Below are 24,216 nucleotides of genomic sequence, written 5' to 3'. Positions count from 1 at the left end.
AACATAGTCAGTCTTTCTTTTGACCACACCCCTACCCCTTCTAAGACCACCACTCAAGAGGATCTCAGCAGTGAGGGATACACTGCTGAGACCCTCTTGAGACCTAGGAATTTGCTTTCCAAGAAGTTAAAGCCATATTTGGGGTTTTCAATCAGCAACAGCCCATTCCTAGTCCTTCACCCTATGACCCTCATCAAACACCCTCTTATAATGCCTCTGAGCCTCTTCCAAAACCCTCATAACTTCCTCCCGGTCCACTGCCACTGAGCAAGCCAGGCCCATCCACCCTGGACACTACTTAGTGCCAGGTTGGCGACCCTTCAAAGAGACAAAAGGAGACACCTTTGTTACCGAGTGAGGTGTGGTACAGTAACTCCACACCATCTGCGGCAAAACACCATTCACCAACACAAACCTGAGCTCATTGACAACTGAATGCCTTCCTTAAGGGACCTATTCACGTGTTCGACAAGACCATTGTCCCTGGGGTGATACAGAGCGGTGCGCATATGCCCAGTGGAATACCACAACAGGAACTTTCTCATGGCCTCGGAGCATAATTGAACACCATTATTAATGACAAGTACTGTGGGAAAACCATCCTGAAAAAATACTTCTTTGAAAAATTTGAACAGTTCCACAGTGGTGACGTCTCTCACGGCCTTCCATTCTATCCATTCTATCCATTTGGACCATAACAAATATGAATTTGAAACCCTCACCTAGACCCTGAAAGGGGGACCCATAACATCAATGGCAACTTTCTGCCATGGCTGATCAGGAACTCAGACGGGGAGTAGCGGTGTCTCCCGCACCATTTTGCTCTTGTCACAAGCCAAACATTCACCACAATTCCCAAATACTCTCTCAATGCAACCATCCATCATTAGCCACCAGTTGCTCTGACGCAACAACCTCTTAGTGCCATTCGCACCCAAGTGCCCTTGATGGGCAATTTCCACCAGCTTTCCTCTGATACCATCGGGGGGAATCAGCTTGATCCCTCTCCTGAGCTTTCCCCACAACAAGGACAGCTCATCCTTTACTTCAAAGAAAGGCTCAATCCTCTTCCCCCACACTTTTCTACTGGGCATACCTACCACAGTCCATTCCTCCACCATCCTAAGAACTTCATCTTCGGCACCCCAGAGTTTCACTCGCTCATGGCACACTGCTCGGCACTAGCCACAACCATCTCTTCTGATGACCCGCCTGGTTACTCACTGTTGGCATCCCCCACCAGGAGGTGAGATAAGCAATCAGCCACCACATTTCTCACTCCTGGAATATAGCAAACTTGGAAGTCATAATGTTATAAACCCTACAAACATTTAGGTGATCCATTTGACCAACTTCCACCCAACAATATCTAAACAAGGGGTCTGTGATCGGTCCTTACAATAGAATGCTGACCCCACAAAAGGCCTGGAGCGAACGCCACCACGTGATCCTCCTTCCCACTATCACATTGTGTCAGCGACGCCTCTAAATCACAAGAAACTGGTGTCTACAGTTGGATATGTCTTATTCCCACTATCGAATATCCCTAAGGAGGGAGCATTCTAGCATTCCTGTGACCATAGAAACGTGACCCCTTTCTTGAGCAATGACCTCAGGGGTGAAATAACAGCAACATTTTGAAAAAAACGTATAATAGAATTCCGTCATCCCTAAGAATGATCTCAATTGATCCTTGTCCCTTGGCTATGGGGCACGGCTGATCGCCTCCACCAAGCTATGTTTGGGAGGCCACCCCAGTGCTGCAAACCTATGGCCAAAGCACTCCACACTGCACAACCCAATCCTACTCTTACTGCATTGCACGGTCAACCAGGCCTCACTCAACCTTCCCAACACATTTCTCAACACCCTGTCATGCTGCTCAAGAGAATCTGCATATATTAGTACATCATCCTGAAAGATAACATTCTTAACACCTTCCAACAACTTGTGCATGATGTGCTGGAATACAGCCGCTGCCGAGGACAAGCCAAACAGCATCCTACAGAATTTGAAAGTTCCCACATCTTGATGCTCCATTGACAGCGGCACTTGAGGGTATGCGGCCGAACAGTCAATAACTGTGAATACTTTTGATTCTCCAAGCACAGCCAAAACTTCTGAAATAATTGGCAAAGGGTGTTGCTCAACCAAGATGTTTCTGTTAAAATTGCTCAAGTCGACACACAAACAAAGTATGCCATTGCTCTTTGTCCCTAGCACCACAGGGGACAACCAATCTGTGCCCTCAACCCTCTTGATTATTCCTTTCTGTAGCAATGAGTCGAGTTAACTATGCAGCTGATCCTTTAAGTGGTGATGAACACTTTCCTTTGCTCAACTATTGGTTGCAGTGGTCAAGCAGTCAAGGTCAAATCTCAGGAGGGCAGTGAGGAAGATGTATATATATGCGCTCACAGTATTACTAATAAAGAAAAGTTCACAAAGATATATTGTGAAAGCATACTTTATATCATGTTAAAGATAGAAGGTACTGCTTTCAGTAATGTGTGTTCAGAAAGTTTTGAGGGTTGTTCCTTACTCATTAAACACAAGGTTAGTGTTTCTTGTGGGGACAGTACAGGCTAAATGATGTTGACCCAAAGATGGCCAGGCAGACTCAGATGTGAATCTACAAGCTTCAGTTCCACCAGTGGCAGGAGTTTCTGGAGTTGGAGTGCCAGTAGAATCACTGGTGGGCAATCATCACAATAAGGTAAAGTACAGTCCTTTTCAGTTCAGTGGATCCTCAACTCTGCTGCCGGTGACCGGTACAGCACAGGAAGCCCTAACAGGGATGTGCATGGATTCATATTCGTTCCAGAGATTGGGAGCACCACACCAATCAGACCAGGTGTCATACAAGATGTATGTTGCCAGAGAGGCACCTGTCCTGTGTCTCTGCAGAATCAACAATGGTTTACGTTTTGTAACTGCAGGCTATCAGTTACTGTGCATGGCAGTCCATGTTCTCTCACGTCTTTGTCAACATTGTAGTGCACACAGTGGCCAGGTTGAGCAAGGATTCTGAAGAGCTGTAGCTTAGCTTGCTCTCTTGGATACCACCACAGGCCTTAGGCTCTGTTGGTTGATAATCCTCAGTGCCCACTGCTTCTGCCCCATGTGTCTGGTCCATAAAGGGATTGGGCAACAGGTTATTCTGGGAACAGGGAAGCATTTGAGACTTGGCTGGTCATGTAAGGTGAACATAAGAGAGGACTTTGTCAAGTCATCTTTCTAGTCCATACAATCCAGTGGCTGCAGATGGCAGGCAGAGATTCAGACTGAACCTTTCCTGTATGGGTGCTGGCATCAGCAGAGCTTCCTCACAATTACCCTTCTGTGCTTCAGGACCCATCCCCAAGGTTGACAAAGCAAGCAATGATGGAGATTAAATGAGTGGGATTCACAGCTGCCAAAACAAGATTGTGTTTGTTCAAACTTTTGGTAGCCAACCAATCAATGAGCTGGCACATTCATTTTGCTACCTTCCTCCGGACATACTTTCAGAACTTGAATCCCAGATACAGTTTACAAACTTGTATGTATTTGTGGCAACTGTAGGCCTAGTTTCCATTGCAGGCAATATTCATGACCATATACGGCAACATCTGATCTGTATTCTGCTCACACTCTCATAAGAAACAACATCTGGCTGTAGTCTTTGGTTCTTTGGGAAATTCAAAGAAAACCTCACACTTGCCTTACTTTTACTGATCTTTTCTGCACAGCATTCCAAATATGTATAGCAAGAGAGAGAATGAGAGAGAGAGAGAGAGAGAGAGAGAGAGGGAGAAAGAGAGACAGAGAGAGAGAGAGAGAGAGAGAGAATGGTGTTTCACAAGCAGCAACAGCAGGTGACACGAAGATGCTTGGGAACGGCGGGCGATGTGTGAGTCAGTGTAGCTTGTAAGCAGTTTAATGTGGGGAAATAGGGCTCATAGCTGTTCCTTGACTTATGATTTTCTGAGGAGGCCCAATTCAGGGTCTCCAGGGGCACAATCTGTGCTTCCACTCCAGGAAGTTGGTTGGCACCTACAGGGCATCCTTCACCTTCAGTGGGCAGGAGCCTGTTTCCAGTGCATCCTACAGTGAGGCAGGCCCTGGTCCACAGGTGTTCACACTGTCGGATGATTGTGGAATGGACTGCACTACCAACAGAGGTTCAGTGAATTATTCTTGTTATTCAACAGTCCAAACAAGAATTGAGGAATGATCGAATGCCCCCTCTTCTATCAAAGGACAAATGACACAGGGGATAGGCCCAAATCAACCCTTCTGTAATGGGTCCAATCTAGGTTGCTGTGGCAAGTGCTCTTTGCCTTATGACTTCACACCCAGGGTACCCTACCTGCAAGAAATGGAGGGGGCAGGAAAAGTAAATGAGCCCACACAGAAACTAAGATGTTGGGACCTTTCCCTCAGCCCATGTCTCCTCTCTGGCTAATATAACTTCACCCACTTTCCTTCACTTCTGACTTAAAAGGGACTGCCGTGGCCAGCATCCGGGTGTGCCACGGTTAGGTCAGTGCTGCCTTTAAAGGACTGGTTTCCATGTGATCACTTGGGGGAGAGTTGCTATGCACTGGGGAAGGTATTGCCCTTCCAGCAGGAGAATCAAAGAGGCAGCATCCTGGCTATTGTTCAACATGGCTGTAGTGGATAGTCAGACCAGACACTTATAAATATCAGTCCTGTCATGGCTGGGCCCTGCTCACAGAGCTGACATAAGTGGATATCAAATGGCTGTGGCTGTATAGCTATATAACTGTGTGATCTTAGCAGTCACCAGTCCACAAACAGCCATGGCTTATGCATACCTATACATGTGCCACCAGACTGGCTAAGACATATCACTATTATAATTTTTTATCAGAGGTGCAGAAGATTCAAAAGCAACCTCTTCCTGTATTAACTGTGTGTTCCAGCAACTGTCAGGAATGCAAATGTGACCTTTGAAACTGTTCTTCCCCATTGCAGTGCTGGGGCTGCGGGCGCCTGTAGACTGTCTCAGCAAAGACACATATTTGAACTATAATTTTGGCATGGACCATTTTGTAACTTTGTAAAACTTGAGGTAAACCAGACTCGGATCCCTTCTCACTTTGTCTTAGAGAGGCTCACTGATGAGGCCCGACTAGGTCGAAATACGTGTCAGGGGTTGCTGGTGGTACTTTTATTCAGAGGAGATTTGCCTGGCATTTCGTTACTGGACTGCCCTTGTGGGTGGGACAAAGACTGATATGGAAATAGATATTTCTCCTCTGTGAGGGGTGCAGTGAGCTAAAACGTGGTTGTGGATCCTCCTGAGTGGAAGAAATTCCATAGAACAGGCTATTTGATCCATGTTCGTTCTCAGTAGAGGGGCTCCCACACTCCTTTGTAACTTTGTAAAACTTGGGGTGATCCAGACGTGGACCCCTTGCTCACTGTGTCTTAGAGAGGCTCAGCTTCACCTCACTGATTAGGCCTGACTAGGCCGAAACACATTTCTGGGGTTGCTGATGGTACTCTTGTTCATAGGAGATTTACCTAGCATTTCGGTTTTCCTACGTGAAGGGTGCAGTGAGCTAAAATTTGGTTGTAGACCCTCCTGAGTGGACGAAATTCCATAGAACAGGGTATTTGACTCATGTTCATTCGCAGCAAAGGGGCTCCCAACCTCCTTTGTAACTTAATGAATGAGGGGTCTGATTAGTAGATTACCCTTTTATAAAAAGAATTTCCTGCATCATTTTAGCATTTAAAATATTTTAAAAATCTCAGGCTTTTTTTTTACTCGCCAGATGGTCTTCTGTCACATAACCATGTACACATATATATGCAGAGACCCCACTGGATATATTACCATTTCGAACTCCAAACACACCTCTCCCTCTTTCTCTCTCTCTTCCCCTGCCCCCCTACCCCTATTTCTGTCTCATCTAGCAGAAATTAAAAATGCCAGTCTGTAAAGTCTGACCAGCAAGAAGATACTTCAGTAGCAAGTTAATTTAGGATACCAGGGACTAGATTATCTAACATTTGCAGTTGTGCCAAAAAGTGAGCAAGTGCAAACAGGTTTTTCCCCCTCTCGATTATGTAAACACGTTTGCACTAGGGAAAAAATGAATCCGACGGGCTCAACTGAAAAGTGGTGGTGTGTTAAAATAAGGGTAAAAACGAGGTGTAAAAGACTTACAACCATTTTTACACATGTTAATGCTCCAGGGCATTTTAAAAATCGTCTGTGGGTGAAGTGGGAAATACGGTTGCATCCCCTCATTCCTGCTCTGCCTCTGAAAGCATCTTGTTTGACACGTGCATGTCATTTTCATGCATGCATAAAATAAATGGATTTCTTTGGAATCCACCTGCATTTAGCACCTGCCAAAAGCAGGCAGATTCTATAGGAATCTATAATAAAGGTCACCTTCACAGCATAATTTGCAGGTGACATTTACATCTTTCTCAAAATGGAGAATGCAAAGGAAGAATGTTTCTAATGTAAGCATTTGTTCCACACTGGCCAGGTGGTTAGTGTCTTGCACGAGCTGTTGAGTGTTACTCTATTATGACTATTCGATGCCTTCAGCACCACGTTCAGCATATAGGTTTACTTCCTAAACCTAGGCGGACAAACCATCCTTAGGACTTTCTGTGCCCACCTAGTGGTAGCTGTCATTGAGTAAACAAGGCCAACTTTTAGGACTGGAGCTGGGTAAAGAAGAATACAGCTACTCTAAAGCGATGTCCTCACATGGGCAGTACGAAAAAACACTTCATACTTCACTAAATTTGAGAAAAGAATTTGGCGTAGGTTACTGAAGAGTAATTAATATGTAGCAGGCCTCTGGCAGCATTCCTTATACATGATTCATGAGGTTAGTGTTTGCTGCGGTGCCGGCACAGTTTACTTGATTTTGATCCAGAAGCAATGCCAGAGCTCAAATATTTTCTAGCCCTCCCGTGACAGTGCGGGTGGGCACCACTGCTGCCACCGCCCATAGCTGCTCCCCACAGTGTCTGCATATTTGGGGTTACACTACAGCTCGCACAGGCTCATTGTGGTTGATGGTGCACTATCGCCACTTCATTATGAAAGTGAGTCTGAGACAATAAGTGCATAGCATCGGCTCTTTTGATGAATACAGTGAAAGGCTTTGTGAGCAGTGATGAGAGAGAGAGAGAGAGAGAGAGAGAGAGAGAGAGAGAGAGAGAGAGAGAGAGAGAGAGAGAGAGAGAGAGAGAGAGAGAGAGAGAGAGAGAGAGAGAGAGAGAGAGAGAGAGAGAGAGAGAGAGAGAGAGAGAGAGAGAGAGAGAGAGAGAGAGAGAGAGAGAGAGAGAGAGAGAGAGAGAGAGAGAGAGAGAGAGAGAGAGAGAGAGAGAGAGAGAGAGAGAGAGAGAGAGAGAGAGAGAGAGAGAGAGAGAGAGAGAGAGAGAGAGAGAGAGGTTTTTTTTTTACACTGAAAGTAAGAATGAAAACGTGCAGTGGGGCGGTGTTTTGTTATTAATAAAGATATAGAATTAATTACTGAAGTTTAACCAGACAGTTTGCTATACAGTTTAAGAAGAAACAATTAAAGTTTAACACAAACAACATTGTTGGGGTTAATTGTTAGAGTAGGTTCTCAGCAGTTGAGACAGAGCAAACTGGACCAAGTTCCACATATTGCATCAACCAGCCGTCATTAGATGTGTGCGAGTCAGAGAGATCGATAGTTATTGACACTGACTTTGGACATGTGATCCGGATGCCTCCTCCCAACATGGTGGTTATTTTAACAGAGAACTTGTTTTTGACTGGATAATGTTTGAACTATGGATTCTCTCATTATTAAAGGATACTTAAATTAATTGAAAAACATTTCACTGATAAGTAAGTAATACAATTCTTGCCCTTAGCTCCTATCTTAGTAAGTACACCCCCAGAGTTCCGTTTGCTGTCCTGGAATATAGCGGGGTCAAGCGGGAAGTTAGAAAGGAGAGATATTGCTTAGTTTCTCCAATAAAATGAAGTGATCCTTTTACAGGAAACTTGGGCATTGGAGACTCCGAAACTGGATGGCTTTGTTTCTTTTGGGATCCCTAGTAAGAAAAAATCAAGGTGAAGATTTTATGGGGGCTTGTCTATTTTGATTAAGATCTCACTTGAATACAGGGTTAAGGTGGTCAAAACATGTATGGACTTCCTTAAGGTGATCTGCCTTTCGACCACGAGGGGTGACCCGATCTGTATTATTAATTTTTATATTAGTCTGCATAAAGCAGAGGCTGATACACTATCCAGCGTTAAGGGGTTTATTGAGGATCTGTTGTCTTCGGATAGGAGTAGAAATTAATTGTATATTTGGGGAGGTGATTTTAACCAAAAAATGGGAATGGGCATGGATCGGGATTTACAAGACCCTTTAGAGGACTTGTCTGTGAATATTCCTGCCCCTATTCTGTGGGACGTAAGGGTCTGTAATAAGGGTCTCCAATTGTGCTCATGGTTGACGGAATGGGGGTTACGCTTGGTTAATGGCCGCTTGGCCCCAGATATCCCAGGCCAGGTGACCTTTAACAACCATTTGTGCTCTTCGATAATTGATTATTTCTGCATCTCTGTGAGGCTTTGGGATCGGGCATTGAGCTTTCAAGTGATTCCGGATGTGAACAGTGACCACCACCCCTTTCGTCTTTGTTTTAAGGGAATGCTGGGGGTGGCGGCTCATACTGACTCTGTATTATGTCCAGTTAGGGAGGTGATTCCAGGTGCAACAAGAATTAAATGGGGTACAATAACGGAGGAGAATTTGCATAAAAATATCTTCTCGAGGAATGTAGCTTTATTACTTGGTATATTGGAGGATACTTCTTCGTCAGGGTGAATAGTGGACCAATTCATTGAACTAACTGGAGCCCTTTCGAAAATATTCCTGCTGGTACATAAAGGGAAGGGCCCAGTGTCATGCAAGGGTTGGTTTGATGAGGAATGTAGAAGCGCAAAGAGAGCATTATTATTGACTTTAAAGGCCCGACCTCTTGTAGAAGAGAGATTGCCCAGGCCAGAGCACATTACCAAGTAGAACTAAAGAGAAGGAAATTAGAAATTGAAGGGGCATCCTGGGAGGGCTTTCTGGACGCTGCTAAATGCAATGACCAGAATGCCTCTGGGAGTATGTGAAGGAGGGTCCAGGGGGCGGCTTGATCAATGAGGCAAGTGGTACCCATGTGGAGGAAGCAGCTTGGCTGGAACACTTTGGGAATCTATTCAAGGGGGAGAATATGGAGGGATGTGTAGGGCTAAGTCCCTCCTGTTTAAAGGTTGGGCTGGATGATGTAGCTAAAGCTATAAGTCAGCAAGCCCATAATCAGGCACCTGGCCCTGATGTGATACCATCGGACCTCTTTCAGGATCACCTGGATTTGTGGGAACCTCTTTTGACGGTGGTGTTTAATGCCTGCATGGAATCAGGGAGATATCCCCCATCCTGGAAAAGGGCTATTGTCTTCCCTATATTCAGAAGGGGGACCATGCAAGCCCAAGTGGCTATAGGCCAATATCATTACTAGACACCTCTTTTAAGATCTTTGCGAGAGTGTTATTAGGCCATATTGAAGCCTGGAGGAAGGAACAGGAGGTTCTTTCTGACATCCAGTTTGGCATCCGCCCGGGAGTAGGTACTATGGGGCAGAGCCTTAATTTGTATCTTCTAGTGGCCAACTCACTCTTTTGTAAGGGAGAGGTGTATATTTAGCATTTATGGACCTGAGCATGGCATTTGACAAGGTCAACAGGTCAAAGTTTTGGGCAGTGCTCAGGTCCAGGAGCTGTCCTGGGGTCATATTGAATGTTTTGATGGCAATCCACAGCGATAATGAGGCCTGTGTGCGTAGTGGTCCGGGTGGTCATTGCACAGCGTGTTTTAGGGTTGGCTGTGGAGTGAGGCAAAACAAAGCCTTAATTTGTTTTTGCCTCTATATTAATGGCCTCTTGAAGGATTTGTTGACTATATTGGCAGATTCTTTGGTACTGGGGGGTCGGGCATTTCCTGTGCTAGCATATGTGGATGACACCATATTGCTAGCCAGGACACAGAGAGCTTTACAGACCCTGATTAATGTGTATGCAGCCTTTATGAGCAATTTAGGGTTAAAAATTAACTCTAAAAAATCGGCTGTAATGGCCTGTGTGGGCAGAAAATGGTCTGCTGCCATGCGACCCATGATTTGTGCTGGAGATGTTATCCCCGGGCTGTGGTCTTTGATTACCTGGGGATCAGATTTTCAGAAGCCCTTACAGGGAAGGCACACCTAACAAAACAGTCGGCTAAAATGAGTCAACAAATAGGGGTCATTTTTCATTTTATGTCCCGTTGTGAGGGTCAACCGCTTGATGTGGTATCTAAGATATATGCTGCACAATCAAAGGCAGTCACACTTCATGGGGCCCCATTGTGGAGTTTCCAGAAGGCTGATGAGTTAAAAGTTAAGGAGAATATATTTCTGAGGAGATTATTGGGACTCCCTAACTCTTCAGCGTGCACTGCTATTCATAGAGAATTGGGCATGAAATTTTGGGAGGATCAGTTGGCATAGGCCTCCGGCTATGGGCGAATGTACATGCCTCCCTTTGTCACTTCATCATTAGTTCTGTTTTGAGGAGGACAGTGTGGCAACAAATTCCTTGGCTGGATTATATAGCTAAGCCTTTGGAGAGGCCAGCCTAAGTATTCTTTTTCCTCCAGCTGCTCTTCTATCTAAACCAGAGGTGAATCGGTACAAACTTGTTCTGGGTGAAGCGTTTGCTAACCAGAGAACACTTTTGGAGTATGAACATAATCCTGCCAAACTGCATGTAACGATTAGCCGGACCTTTGTGATTCAACCCTTTTTAATCTGGGGAGCCCATAAAAAATATTGTTGGTTAATCACTCGGGCAAGGTTGGATTGTCTCCTCTTGCGAGGGAACACTGTGAACTGGAAAGGCTATCCAGATTCCGCTGCATGCTCAGTGTGTGGGTATAGCATTGAAAATCTACCACATCTGTTAATATTTTGCCCGGGGTACACTGGATCCGGAGAGCGACATTAATTCCAGTTTTTAGGGACTCTAAGATTCACCATTACAGAGAGGCTATTTCATTTCTGTTAAGTGCAGATTCTGTTTTGGTTGCATGGGCATTACTCAACTTTCTGGAAAGAGTAATGTATTTTAGAAAGGGGATACTAAGGATTCAGGGTGAGGACTGCTGTTGAATCCTCTGTGGAGCGGTATTGAATAGGGCATATTGTTCTTAGATATGTTTTAAAATTGCTTCGGTATCGGCAGTATATATTGTATTTTTATATGTTTCTTTTTACTTTGTGACTGTTTTAAAAAATAAAATGCACAATTGGTTTTTGTGGATGCTCTTAAATGTTGGGTTTTATCATTGTATGTATTATGATGGTTTTATGTGTTTTATGGATTTTTGGAATCCGAAATAAACTTCTTGACTGACTGACCGACAATTCTTTCTTTCGAATCGATAAATAAATCCATAAAAGATACAACATATAGAACAGGCCAACAAACAATCAATTAAGATTAACTTTCATACTTAAAATCATAGTTCATTAATCAATTTATGTATTAAGGAAAAATATGAATGTCAAAAAAGGCGCACTGCAATAGTTGCATAACTATTTTTCCCAACCTTAAAATGGTTAAAACTTCAGAGATTACATATGTGATACTTTTTAGCATAGTTTACAATATAAACAATTGTTACAGTGTTTTCCCTGCTATCATAAAATATTGAATATTTAAAATCGACTCAACTGGTTCCATCATAATTAATTTGAACATATGTCCAATCTTAATACCCTTTCTCGTATTCGCAAAATATTTCCTACATAAAGTGATACGTTCCAGGCTATAGCAGGCGAGGATGCATTCAACAAATAATACAATGCTGGCCTACACTGGGAAAAACCTCTTCGTAAAAAGAGTGGTAACAATTAATTTTTCTTCTGGCTCCTGTAAACTGGACAGAAAAATATAACGTGTGCTATGTCCTCTAGCCCAGCATCATACATAGGACGTTTAGCTTCAAATTCCCAGCCCGATCTCCGACTTCGACCATCACCCAGCTCAAAGGACCCAAATCGTACCCTTGTGATTGGTGCTCTTTGGTACTTCCAATTCTACCAAACAAGATATTCCTTTATATTATTAGACAATGTTCTCATCAGTTCTCTGTTTGCCGGTTTAATTAGCTCTTTCATCTCTCTAGTGTCATTTGCTCAATCTATTTGTCTCTTTACGCAGAGGCGACACCTGCCCTTTTCTAGTATTTGCACTGGTGCATTCAGTATATTACCTGCATTCACTTTCCCCAGCAGTTTATGAACATTTTCTATTCACCCAATTTTGTTAGTACCCTTTTTCTCATTAGATCCTTTAGCAGTTTCTGTGTGAACACCGCCTTTTGATTTGACCATACACGTAACCATAATCTGCACGGCTCCCGTACCAATTGGTCTTCTAAAAAATCCCAGCCTATTTCTTTGTGGGAAGCAAAATTTGGCGCGGACATAGGTAAGCCCAGCAGTGATTTCACAAATCTATTTCCCTCTTTTTGCAACATGCCCAGGTCTCCGTATCCCCAAATTGCAGCACCATAGTTGATTGCCCTTATAATGCGGGAATTATAGACTTTTTCCACAATACAAAGCGGTTGCTGCTTATGCTGCTTCATAAATCAGTGAATACCGCCAACAAATTGTTTCATCACATGGACCTATTTTTGTACATGTGCTTGCCCATTAACTTCTCATTGAACCGCACCCTGAGGTAGTCAAATTGGGACACTCTTGGAATAGCCAATCCATTGCACCATATTTTTGGGAACTTGAATGCTCTTTTCTTTCCTACACATACCGTTACTGCTGATATGGTGGTGTTAACATGCAGGTCCAAATTTTTCATATATGTGGCACATTTATTTTCCGAGGTCTGCAATGCTCTTGGGCTCTGTGCAATCAGGATGGTATTTTCTGCAGAAATTAGCGCTGGAAATAGTGTATTGCCTATTTGTGGTACATCAGCATTACATTCCAATAAAAACTTGAACAATTTATTAATGTACAGGGAGAATAACGTGGGTGCCAAGAAACACCCCTGTCTTACCCCCAATTCAATAGAAAACCAAGCTGTACAAGGACCTTCATTATCTGAGTGAATGCATGCCTCATTATCCTTATGTAGGGCTTCCAAAATGTTCATTATGATGACCGGACAGTCATAGGACCCGTGGACCTCCCACAATTTTTTCCAATTTACTTTATCGAAGGCAGTGCTCACGTCCATGAAGGCCAGGTATCCTGGTTCTTGTTCTATATGCATGGAGTGGGCAATTATCAATTACAAATGTAAGCATTGTTCCATTCTCCTAAGTTTTGGCCTAAAGCCCAGTTAGATTGGCAATAGAATTTTGTTTACTGTGACCCACTCTTCTAATTTAGATAGCAAACACGTCCTAAACATTTTAACGCTAGCGTTCAGAAGAGATATGGGCTGATGTGACTGTGGAGATTTTCTACAACCTTTTTCATAAATAGGGACAATTATTGCTCTTCGCCATTCCCTTGGTATCAGTTTCGTATTCATTATGGCATTTAACAATATTGCTAGAACCACACTCCTTATGTCATCATTGTCTTGGTAGAACTCAGCCTGAATGCCATCACTACCAGGGGCATGCCTTCTTTTGGCAATTTGAATTACTTTTTGTCACCTCTGCAAGTGATAGGAAAACTTGACCTTTAACCCTAACCACACTTCTCCGATTTACCAAGAGGGCTGGTATTACATTATTTTCCAGACCCTCTCCTTTATAGACCTTGCTGGAGGTCTATAACCTTGCTGAAGGTCTATAACTGATATTGTTTTTTAACTGACAGATTTTTTGTCAATTAAAGAATTCCAACTACTATGGGGCTCATTACAATACCGGCGGTAGCCGTGTTGGTATAACAGGCACGGCTGCTGCCAATATCATTTTTTTCCCGGCGGTCGCAAATGGGCAATTACCAATTACAATTACACACCCAGTAATTGCCGACTTGCGGGCGCCGCAAAAAAATGCTCCCCATTCCCATTTGAGCCCCATAGGGCTCAATGGGAATGAGGAGGTCGAATGCACCAGCACCATTCAGAATGGTGCGAGTGCATCCGACATGCTCTGCTCGCAGGTGCCGGTACACCCGCCAGGTCAAACTTGACGAGCGTGAAGGCACTCGCGAGCAGAACTCGTAGTTTACCGGTCCGGTAACAACGGTACCAGCAAACCTTTAATGAGGCCTTATGTCTATTTAATATCAGAAAGCTATGTTTATTACTGAAACAAATCCTGGCATATGACTGCGATGCCTGGTCCTAACTTATTATTTTGGCCCAGTGCACAAATTCATTTTGTAAACCTTTCTCTGTAAATACAGTTTATCTTCAAAAATGATGTGCACCTTGAGTAAAACATTACATTCTTGTGGACCAATTAGGAACACGAGTCTGCAAGAATCGCCAGTATGGCGCTGTCCATTTTGGCCCAGTGAAATCCATTTTACTTGCATTTGCTGCTGCCCATCGCATCTGGCTGCCTCCATGCTCCGAGCAGCCTGTGGCGAGTGCCTTCTCCCTGACTCTCCCTTATGGTGTCGAAAGCGAGAAAGGACTCCTCATACACAGCAGCCAAGCATCTGTTGCTGTGCAGCCATTACCAAGTGGCTTTTCATTTCTCCTTCAACAAAGCTGCGCCTCAGCCTAGCACTGGCCGCGTAGCTGGGTGCTAATGACAATATTGCCTGGCAACTCGGGCCAATATTGATCATTAAGAGCCCTTACTCTTCCTTGGGCACCATCTCTTTGCTTTTTAGGAGTCCATAAATCGGGCTTCTGGCCTCTTAACCATCAGTATTGCTTGGGGCTCTAAGATAATTAATCATGATTATTGGTTATGTGATTCATAATCTGATGAATATACATTTGAATGGGCGTACAATAATTATATCTCACACTGACATGTTGGTTACTGAAGACATTGTACGTTTTAAATGCCTTGCGGCTAACATATGACAGTGTATAAAACTATAAACAAAAGAGAAATGAACACGGGATAAAATGTAATAAAAGGTGCATGTAAAATTTCCAAAGATCGCATCAACCAAAAAAAAATAATTAAATGCAATAACTTATGCATTCTGAAATATATGTGTTAAAATTGTTCTATAAAAATGATAAAACAGGATATAGCCGTAATAGAAACAGCCACCAAGGTAAACTGTATAATCATCATAGCTGATCGAACTTCAGAATGATGTATGTAATACAGGTATTAAGAAAACACACATTATAAAAATTTGAAAGTAACAAATAGCCACCAAAAATACATCATAACTCTATGCAGTGGTCTTCAAACTTTTTTGGGCTGCACCCCCCTGAGCAAAATTTGGGCAGGCCGGCCCCTGAAAAAAATGACAAATGGACAGTATGTACAAATGGCTATGAACTATTGAGCGCCGTAAACTTACCCTACTCCCAGTGTAGTCCCTGGGATCCCCCACCTGCTCCGACCAGAGTCACTGGGCTCCCGCATCCCACTTCTACCCAGTCCCTGTGCTCTCCCCACCCCATCACAGACCCTGGGCTCTCCCCACCTTAATCCCACCACTATCTCATGGCTCCTGCCCATCCTGCTCCCACCACGGTCCCTGGGCTCCTCCCACCTTGTTCCCAACACAGTCCGAGGGCCAGTGCCGGCTGGTGAATTTTTTAAGTGCAGGGCATACATATTTCCCCCAAAAATGCCATAGCGATCGAGCGCATTGAGGGAGCTGGAACCAATCAAAGAGGATTCGTGGGGTTCCCCCCCTGAATTTTTTTAAAGTAATGGGGTCAAATGTATTGTACAGCATACTTATTAAAAAAAATTGGTAAAAAGCCAAACAGTTTGGAATTGGCGCTGGGGGATCAGAGGGCAGGCATTGTATTTTTTACTTGACATCTATGATAGATGTCCAGTAAAAAAGAAACCATCCCTGTCTCCTGGGCCCCACAGTGCCTAACACAACCAACATGATTATGTGTGTATGCAAGGCACTCCGGGGCCCCGGGGGAAAGCATGGTATTTTTGACTGGAAATCTATGATAGATATCCGGTAAAAGAAATAGCATCCCTGTCCCCTGGGCTCCACAGTGCCTCAGAAGGAGAACTGATTTTGGCAGGTGGGTAGGGGGATTGTGCAACAAAGGCATGGCTCAGTGAGCATGTGTGGCTGGGGAACTGAATTGAACTGTCAAGTGTTTACCTTTGACAGTTCAGCAAGCCCAGGAGCACTCCCTCAGCTGGAAAAAGCAGCTGAGGGAGTGTTCAGTGTTTCACTGGGCTGGCTCCTTTGCTCCTCCATAATGGGTGAGGGGGCCACTGGGTGAACACCCCCTCGCCTTTTATGGATGAGCTGCCAGGCTCGGATTGGCCTATAGGGCAATAGGGCAATGCCACTTTTTTGGCCAATGTTGGCCAGTTTGATGAGTTACTTCACTATGCAGCTAGTAGTTTGGACCATTGTTGCTGAAGAAATATTCTTTAAATATCACAATTTGCTTACATTTTAACAAAATATTGTGCAAAGTACAAATGTCTACCTGAGATGTGCCATTTGAATTTTGTTTGATTGGTTGTTTAGACTATGGAGTAATAGCCAACACTTGAACTAATCACTATACAGAAACATTAAGTTGTGGTTTAACTATATGGTTACAAATTTATTGGATGAATATGTTGAACTGTTTCTTTTCCTTAAAACCCTTTTGATTGAAAAAATATTTATTGATGACATCATCAATGCATAAAGTTTTAATTTATAAAAACAAATGAGTATTTGGTTGTCATTACAACACTAGGGTGTGCAGGGGACGGGAGTGCTCCACAAGTTTGTGGACACCTGCTGTTTTTCACATTGTTAGATACAACCCAGTGTCAGGGTTGATGTTCTCCCCTGTACCCCACTAATTATCTTAAGTCATTTATTGCATTAAAAATAGGAGTGCTCTAGGCCTATTAGTTTTTTACATTTTAACAAAAAACACCCCCTTAGGTATTATTCAAACAATCTGTGACTAAAGGAATGAATATCCATTTGCAACTGCGGAACACTTTTTTATTGGTGCCCGAGACAGTGTTATGCTCCAGTCTGACCATGTGAGCTGCCCCAGCCCATTTCCTCCAATCTAAAAAAAGAAAAATATATATATATATATCTTTTTTTTACATTGCATGCTGGGCTCTCGCACCCACCCCACCCCCCTGGGGTTGTGGCTGGGGGCGCGCCCCACAGTTTGAAGACCTATGCTCTATGGCAATGCATATTTTGAAAATAAGCAAGTGGCAAATAGTCACAAAAAAGCATAATAACTCCATGGCAATGCATATTTTGAAAAAATATATGCACAACCTATAATCATCATAGCTGATCAAACTAAAAGTTGATGTCTATGACATAGGTATTTTTTAAAAAACATGCCCTCCAACAAAAGAGAGAGACCTGGAAAAGTGGGGGCATATGTCCAGGTACTGCCACATCATATTGATGGTCAATTTTAAACATTCCAGTTAATGAGGAAATGAACTGTAATGTGTAGACTTGCCCATTAATATGAGATTGGAATGGCTGGAAATAAATAAAACGTATATGTTTTGTATTCATCTTATAGACCATTATGCAGCGACTAGTAGAAAATAAATATTCATCAATCATTGCAGCCGGGAGGTGGGAGCCAGCCCATTCAAACAACACCCACAATGATGGCCCCTGTCTGCTCCCTGTCCGCTACCAGAACACTTACCGAGGTATTTATTGTCACCCCGTCACTTGAACTACCATGATGCTGCTACCTCAATTCACTAAGTAATCTGGACTTCCATAACACACCTCCATAACTATGGGGTAATTCCCTTCTCTGGACACGCTTACCCTCTTTTGACACTGTTTCCTTCTCTGCTTGTTCCCCATGTTTGCACTTCTCATTGCACTGCGTGTTTGCACCCACTGCTGGCTTTAGAATCTGGTTGCCATTGAAATGTGGCTGTGTTTTCATGCAGTTCTCTGGTTTCAAAGTTGGCTGTGTTTTCATGCATTTAGCTTGTTTCAAATTTGGCTGTGTTTTCACGCATTTAGCTTGTTTCAAATCTGGTTGTGTTTTCATGCAAACTTGTTGTGGCATTAAGTGCTTGCCCCCATGCTGTATGCTTGTGATGTGTGCCTACACTCCCCTTCCTGCTTCTTCTTCTTCTCCTTCACCATCCTCACCGTTTCACAGTCCTCTCTTCCTCTCCCTATCTTTTCCCCCTCCCCTTTCCTTACTCTTTGCACTTACTCTATCCGAAATGTCATCAGGCCTAGTACGATAGTTGCTTGACTGTCTCATCTCCTATCGCCCCCCTTATCTTTGTCATAGCTCTTACTCTATCTGAAATGTCATTTGACCTAGTACGATAGAAACTTGTTTGTTTTTCTCCCCCCTTCCTCCTTGTTCCTTCCCCCTCCAGCGTTACCTGAAATGTCGTCAGGCCAAGTACGATAGTACCTTGTTTTGTTCCTCTCCTCCTCCCTCCTCCCCTGTGCCCCACACCTCTTGTCAACTCTCCAGCTCTATCAGACATGTCGTCAGTCCTAGCACAATAGTTGCTGGTCTGTCAATCTCCTACCCCTCGCCGTCCCCTCCTAATCTTTGTCATAGCTCTTCCTCTATCTGAAATGTCACCAGGCCTAGTATGATAGTTATTGTTCACATTCTTATTTTCTCAAGCCTTGTAAGTTTGTCATTGTATTTTCCCATGCTTCCTCCCTTGCCTTGATGTGCTTTGAAACACATTGTGTATAGGTGCCATACAAATAAACTATCAATATCAAAATGATCAATATCAATACGAATCCTACTCCTGCAAGGTTGTAAAGACTCATCTTTAATTCAGTGCTGCTCCAGTGATAACGATTTTTCACTTGTCCCTGCCACGATTATTTGCAACATCACGAAGAGACTGCAGAATGATCAATTTTAGCATGACCAACAGGCTAGTAATGTAACAGGTGCCATGCTTCAGTGTCTCTGTGAAAGAAATCACATGAATTAGGTATCACATGACACCCAGTATGTGTACTTGTAGCATGGTAAAATTGTATTTTCCTTTCATGTTCAATAGAAGATGCAGGGGACGATGGTCAGACATATAATGAGGTGGTCCACCAGTAAGTTTCTGAATAAGAAGGGGGTTCTGCAGTTAGGGCATGTAACTCAATTTTGCTTTTTGAGACGTGCCATGTCCGTCTCTGATAATGTAATCTACCTGAGCCTTTGACACTACCAACATAGGTCTTTAGGTGCAATGGGACTTTGCCATCTACATGTGTCAAAACATAGAGTACTCTTATTAAATATATGTTGATAGTGATGCATGCATCCCTACATCTACATTTATTTTCACCTACAGGCTACGTGTGCCGAGTGGCTCTCAGGTAGAGAAGAGACTTCTCCTAAGCCTTCGTATTAGGGATAGTCCTTCTCTTCTGAAATGTGGAAGACATGCCCGATTAAACTGATGTATAAATATATCTAAAGATTGGCAACAGTAGAGTGGATATGGCAGACTCAGGAAGGAAGTCTTGCCAAGACATAATCAGGTCAGTGCCAAAACCAGAGTGGTTATGTTGAGGTCTCGTTCATTTGGGGTTATACTTGAACCCATTTTTTGGTTCGTTGACAGGAACCAGTGCATCTAGAGGTGTACCATCGAAGCAGCATGCTTTTCTGTGCTCTTGCTGGATCTTGCCTGTGCAGGTAAAAATACACATTTAAAGTGATTTAAAACAGATATTTATAGTGTTTAGGGCATAATGAGGGAACGTTTACTTGACAGTAATTTCAATGTATTGTCCACAGGCAAATAACTGAGAATACGCCACATGTTCTACTCCAAGAATAGTTTTCCTATTACTCATACATTGGAAGATTCAAATTGGTGGCAGTGCCCCTGAAGAATGTTCTTAACCGCAAGAACAGAAACATGTTGGGATTATAGGGAGCAGCTGGATATGATCCATGCATACTGCTCAATTACTCAGCGATTAATTGAATGGATTTGGTTACATTCAGGGACATTGTCATTGGATGAGGTGATGGGTATTGACGTGGAGTTTCTACCACGTTAGTGTCTTATGATGTATAGTGTGGCGTTTATATAAAAAGGAAAATATTGTGAACAGTGCAAAAAGAATAAAGATATTTCTGGATACATATATTATTTTTTAGACTTATGTACTATTTTTTGTTATTTCATTACTGTATACTAACCTCATTTTTGTCACCCATGCGTGAGGGGATTGTTTTGTGTGTATATGATTTTTTAATACATACATTGTGAAAATGAGTCAGTAACGAATAGTCACAAAGAAACTTAATATCTGCATGGCAATGCATATCTTGAAAATAAATATATACAATCAAAAATATAGAATATATTCCTACTAGTCAACATTGTAAAGTGGCCATAAGTAATCCAACTCTAAGTTGATGTCTGTAAAACAAGTATCAGAAAATCACATATCATACAAACGAGCAGCTAACAAGTTGTCACAAAGGAACTAGCCCTATGGTAATGTACATTTTAGAAATTGGCCTACTCAACACGAAATACCATATAATCACATATTCCTACCAATCAACATTGTGGTTGTAAGGACACAAATCTAGGAATATGTATTACATTGTACAAACAATTTAGAAAGTGCAGATAAATCTTGCAATACATCCTAGTATATATTGTCTGTTTATAACATTGTAAGCTAAAATCCTTATCCATACCCTTTGGGTATATGGTGACAAGAAGATCTATCTAGTACATTTTCCTTTGCAAAAGCATTGTTAGTTTTTCACCTCACAGATTTTCAGACAACATCCAGGACAATAAATCTGGTTTGAGAAATATTATGCCTCTTCTCCATGAAGTGCCTGAGTACAGGTGACTTCAGATTGTTTGTCCGCAAAACAGAATTATGCTCAGTCTATCTCCCACGCACAGGTTTTGAGGTTTAACCTATATACAGCAACACACAGGGGTATTTGATAGCATATACCAATCCTGAAGTGTTACAAGTTGCACTCCCTCTTAGAGTCATTTTTATTTCCCGTGCGGGGATGTTAAATAGAAGTGCCCTCTAATATATTATGACAATGAGTGCAACTAAGGCAAGGGCACGTAACATTCTTTCAATGTTAAAGTGTCCTCTGAGTGTCCATAACTGATTTCACTTATCAATTGGTCTCTGAAGTCCCCCCCCCACTCCTGTACGGCATCATTGGCAGTATCAGAAACTATTTCTGTAGCTGAGGTTCCAAGAGTAGAAGCTTCCAGTTCTTCTTAATTATTCTTGAAATATGCATGCTCTGTCTCAAATATTCTGAAATGTATAGCAAGGGAATGTCTAAACTTTTGGGGATTATGAAAAGTAATGTCTCTTTCTCCACAACAGACACTTTGGTTTGTGCTGACAATACCACATCTTCTGGATATCCTCTGTATCTAAACTTAGTCACACGTTTATAACACTCTGAATCGTAAATCACAGTATCGATTATTATACTTTTCAAATGTAAAAGTTGTCTATATGGTAAGCTCTTAATCTTCCAACCCAGATGAAAGCAAACATAATATAAGAAATTATTTACATCAGTTGGTTTCCCGGAAAACCGTAGTACTCAACCCATCTGTCCCCAACTTTATCACCACATCCAGGAAATGGAGAATAGGGTCACCTACTTCCAGAGTGATTTAATACGTGGGTGAACCCCATACAGATATACAAAAAAAGGTTCCAATTCTGATCTAGTTCCAACCAATATGCCAAAGATGCCATCTATATATCTCTTCCACAGAAAGATCTTCTGAGACCATTCTGCAATGTCAAGAATGTGTCCCATTTCAAAATAATGCATCAACAAATGTGCATAGGATTGGGACATAGCAGAGCCCATTGATGTGCCTGACGCCTGTGGATAGTACACCCAATTATAATGGAAGTAGTTGCTAAACAGGATGATTTGGAGTTCTTCTATGGTGAATTGTTTGCTGGCTTGAAAAAATTCTGCTCGTAAAATAGCCCATCCAACAGCTTTAATACCTTCATTATGAGGTATGGACGTGTTCAAATGTTGCACGTCCATTAGAAATAGAATGCTATCGTTAGAGAGATGGTGTACTTCTCTTAAGTTATTTAGGAAATGGGTTGTGTCTCTTAGATAGGTACTTGTGTTCTGTACCACTGATTGTACAAAATAGATCACAAGGGGATCACATATGCTTTCCATCCCTGGAACTATGTGTCTAAATGGTGGTATGGTACTATGCTTATGGATCTTCGATAAGACATAGAAGACAGGAGTTATTAGGAATGTATTGGTGAGAAAATCCTTATTCTTTGGAGTAATCCATTAATTAAGTTCCGTTCGATCCAACACATCCTTAATTATGACTAATCCCTTGTAATGGGTCATTATCCAATAATACGTAGTTGTCTACAACTTGTAAGAGAGTTAAGCAACTGTTATCGTAACGGTTCATGTCCATGATAACAATTGTGCCCCTTTTATCAGCCGGCTTGATGGTTAATTTCAGTTCCTTAGCTAGGTTCTCAAAAGCTGCCAATTGATTCACTTTGATATTAATAGTTGTTTTCTTATGAACGTTAATGTGTCTCATATGGTTGAGTACTTGTGTCTCAAACATATTTAAGGCTGTATTGTTAAAGGTGGGGTTAAACAAGCTCTTTGGACATATTTCTAAGACATTAAATGATGCCTGCTCACTCTCTATCAGAGGTTGTATATATAGGAGAACATCTGGAGCCTCATTTTACATAGTAGTTTGTATAGATTGATCCTCTCAGAAGAGAAAGTGGTGTTGGAGATCGGCACAAAAGATAAACCCTTGTTTAACAATATCAATTGTTGATGATCTAACCATTTGCTAGAAATATTGACCACTAAACTATCTCTATTCAATGTTTCACATTCAACCTGAGTTGTGTTTTCCCCTCTTGTGGTCTTTTTCTTTGATCTAAAAAAAAAACAGGTACACTGGAGAGAGAGGGAATTGCAGGAGTGATAATTGGGGTGGGTTGTGGGACACTAGACTCCAGATTCTCAAATGGTACTATAGCCTGTGACGTGTTTCTTGAGGGTGGTAGACCGCTTTCCAAACTACCATTGCTACTGATATCGCTATTGTTGTTCTGTCTGTTCAATATGTCACCCTTTCTTTGATCTCAGTTGCTAGATCTTTCTGAATAGAATTCCTGGCAACTATAAACAATGTCATTCATGTAGTCCAAAGTGTCATGCCTACATTTACGTATGTTCCTTTGCTCAGTACCCCTTTGCATGGCCTCAAGTTTATGATTAAAACCATCTAAGATCTCCTGAATTTCTGTCTCAGGTTTAATCTATTCAATTGTGTCTTCAACTCAAATTCAATCAATCTTAAAGATTTGGATAGTTTTTCAGTTGTTAGTAATATTATATCCATAGAACACTTAATTAGTATCTGCTCCCATTTTTAAATAAAGTCAACCATATCCTTACACAGGGTGGGTCGCAGGTACATGTGTAATCCCCTTGGTCATTTTCTAGATGTATAGTACTCTACTAATGTGGATGCATTAAGCATCTGGGAGGATATTAACCTTCTCAACAGTTTTTCAAGTTTTGAAATCAGTTTAGTAGGGTTATCATCTGAAACAGATGTTTCATCAATGTGACTAATCAATGATAAAAATCAGCTTGCTTCCTCAGAAGAGAAAGCTAATGTAGGTGCATGCTTGTCATCCAATTCATGTATTGTAGAAACAGACCTACTCCAGAGTGTGGTGCACTAGATGCAGTGCTACATTGAAAAACAGAAAACAATACAAAAGAGGCAGTAGTCCAGTGCACACCCCAACTCACAAAACTTATAATCAATAGTAGTTAAACGGTTTTTGAAAGCTTGTGTGCAGGGGAGGTTCAGCTGCTCAGACACCAAAGGCTGCTAATTTAGACAAGAAACAGTATCCAAAAGAGCCGGATACCCCTGTCACCGGAACACCTATGTACTGGAAAGACCAGTCAAAGACTGTAGAATCTTATAATTAAATATAAAAAATCCAAAGAAAATGTTC

The sequence above is a fragment of the Ambystoma mexicanum genome, chromosome 10 (genome assembly GCF_040938575.1).
Source record: "Ambystoma mexicanum isolate Mex_15411 chromosome 10, UKY_AmexF1_1, whole genome shotgun sequence".
Taxonomy (NCBI): domain Eukaryota; kingdom Metazoa; phylum Chordata; class Amphibia; order Caudata; family Ambystomatidae; genus Ambystoma; species Ambystoma mexicanum.
This window is presented reverse-complemented; position numbering follows the sequence as displayed.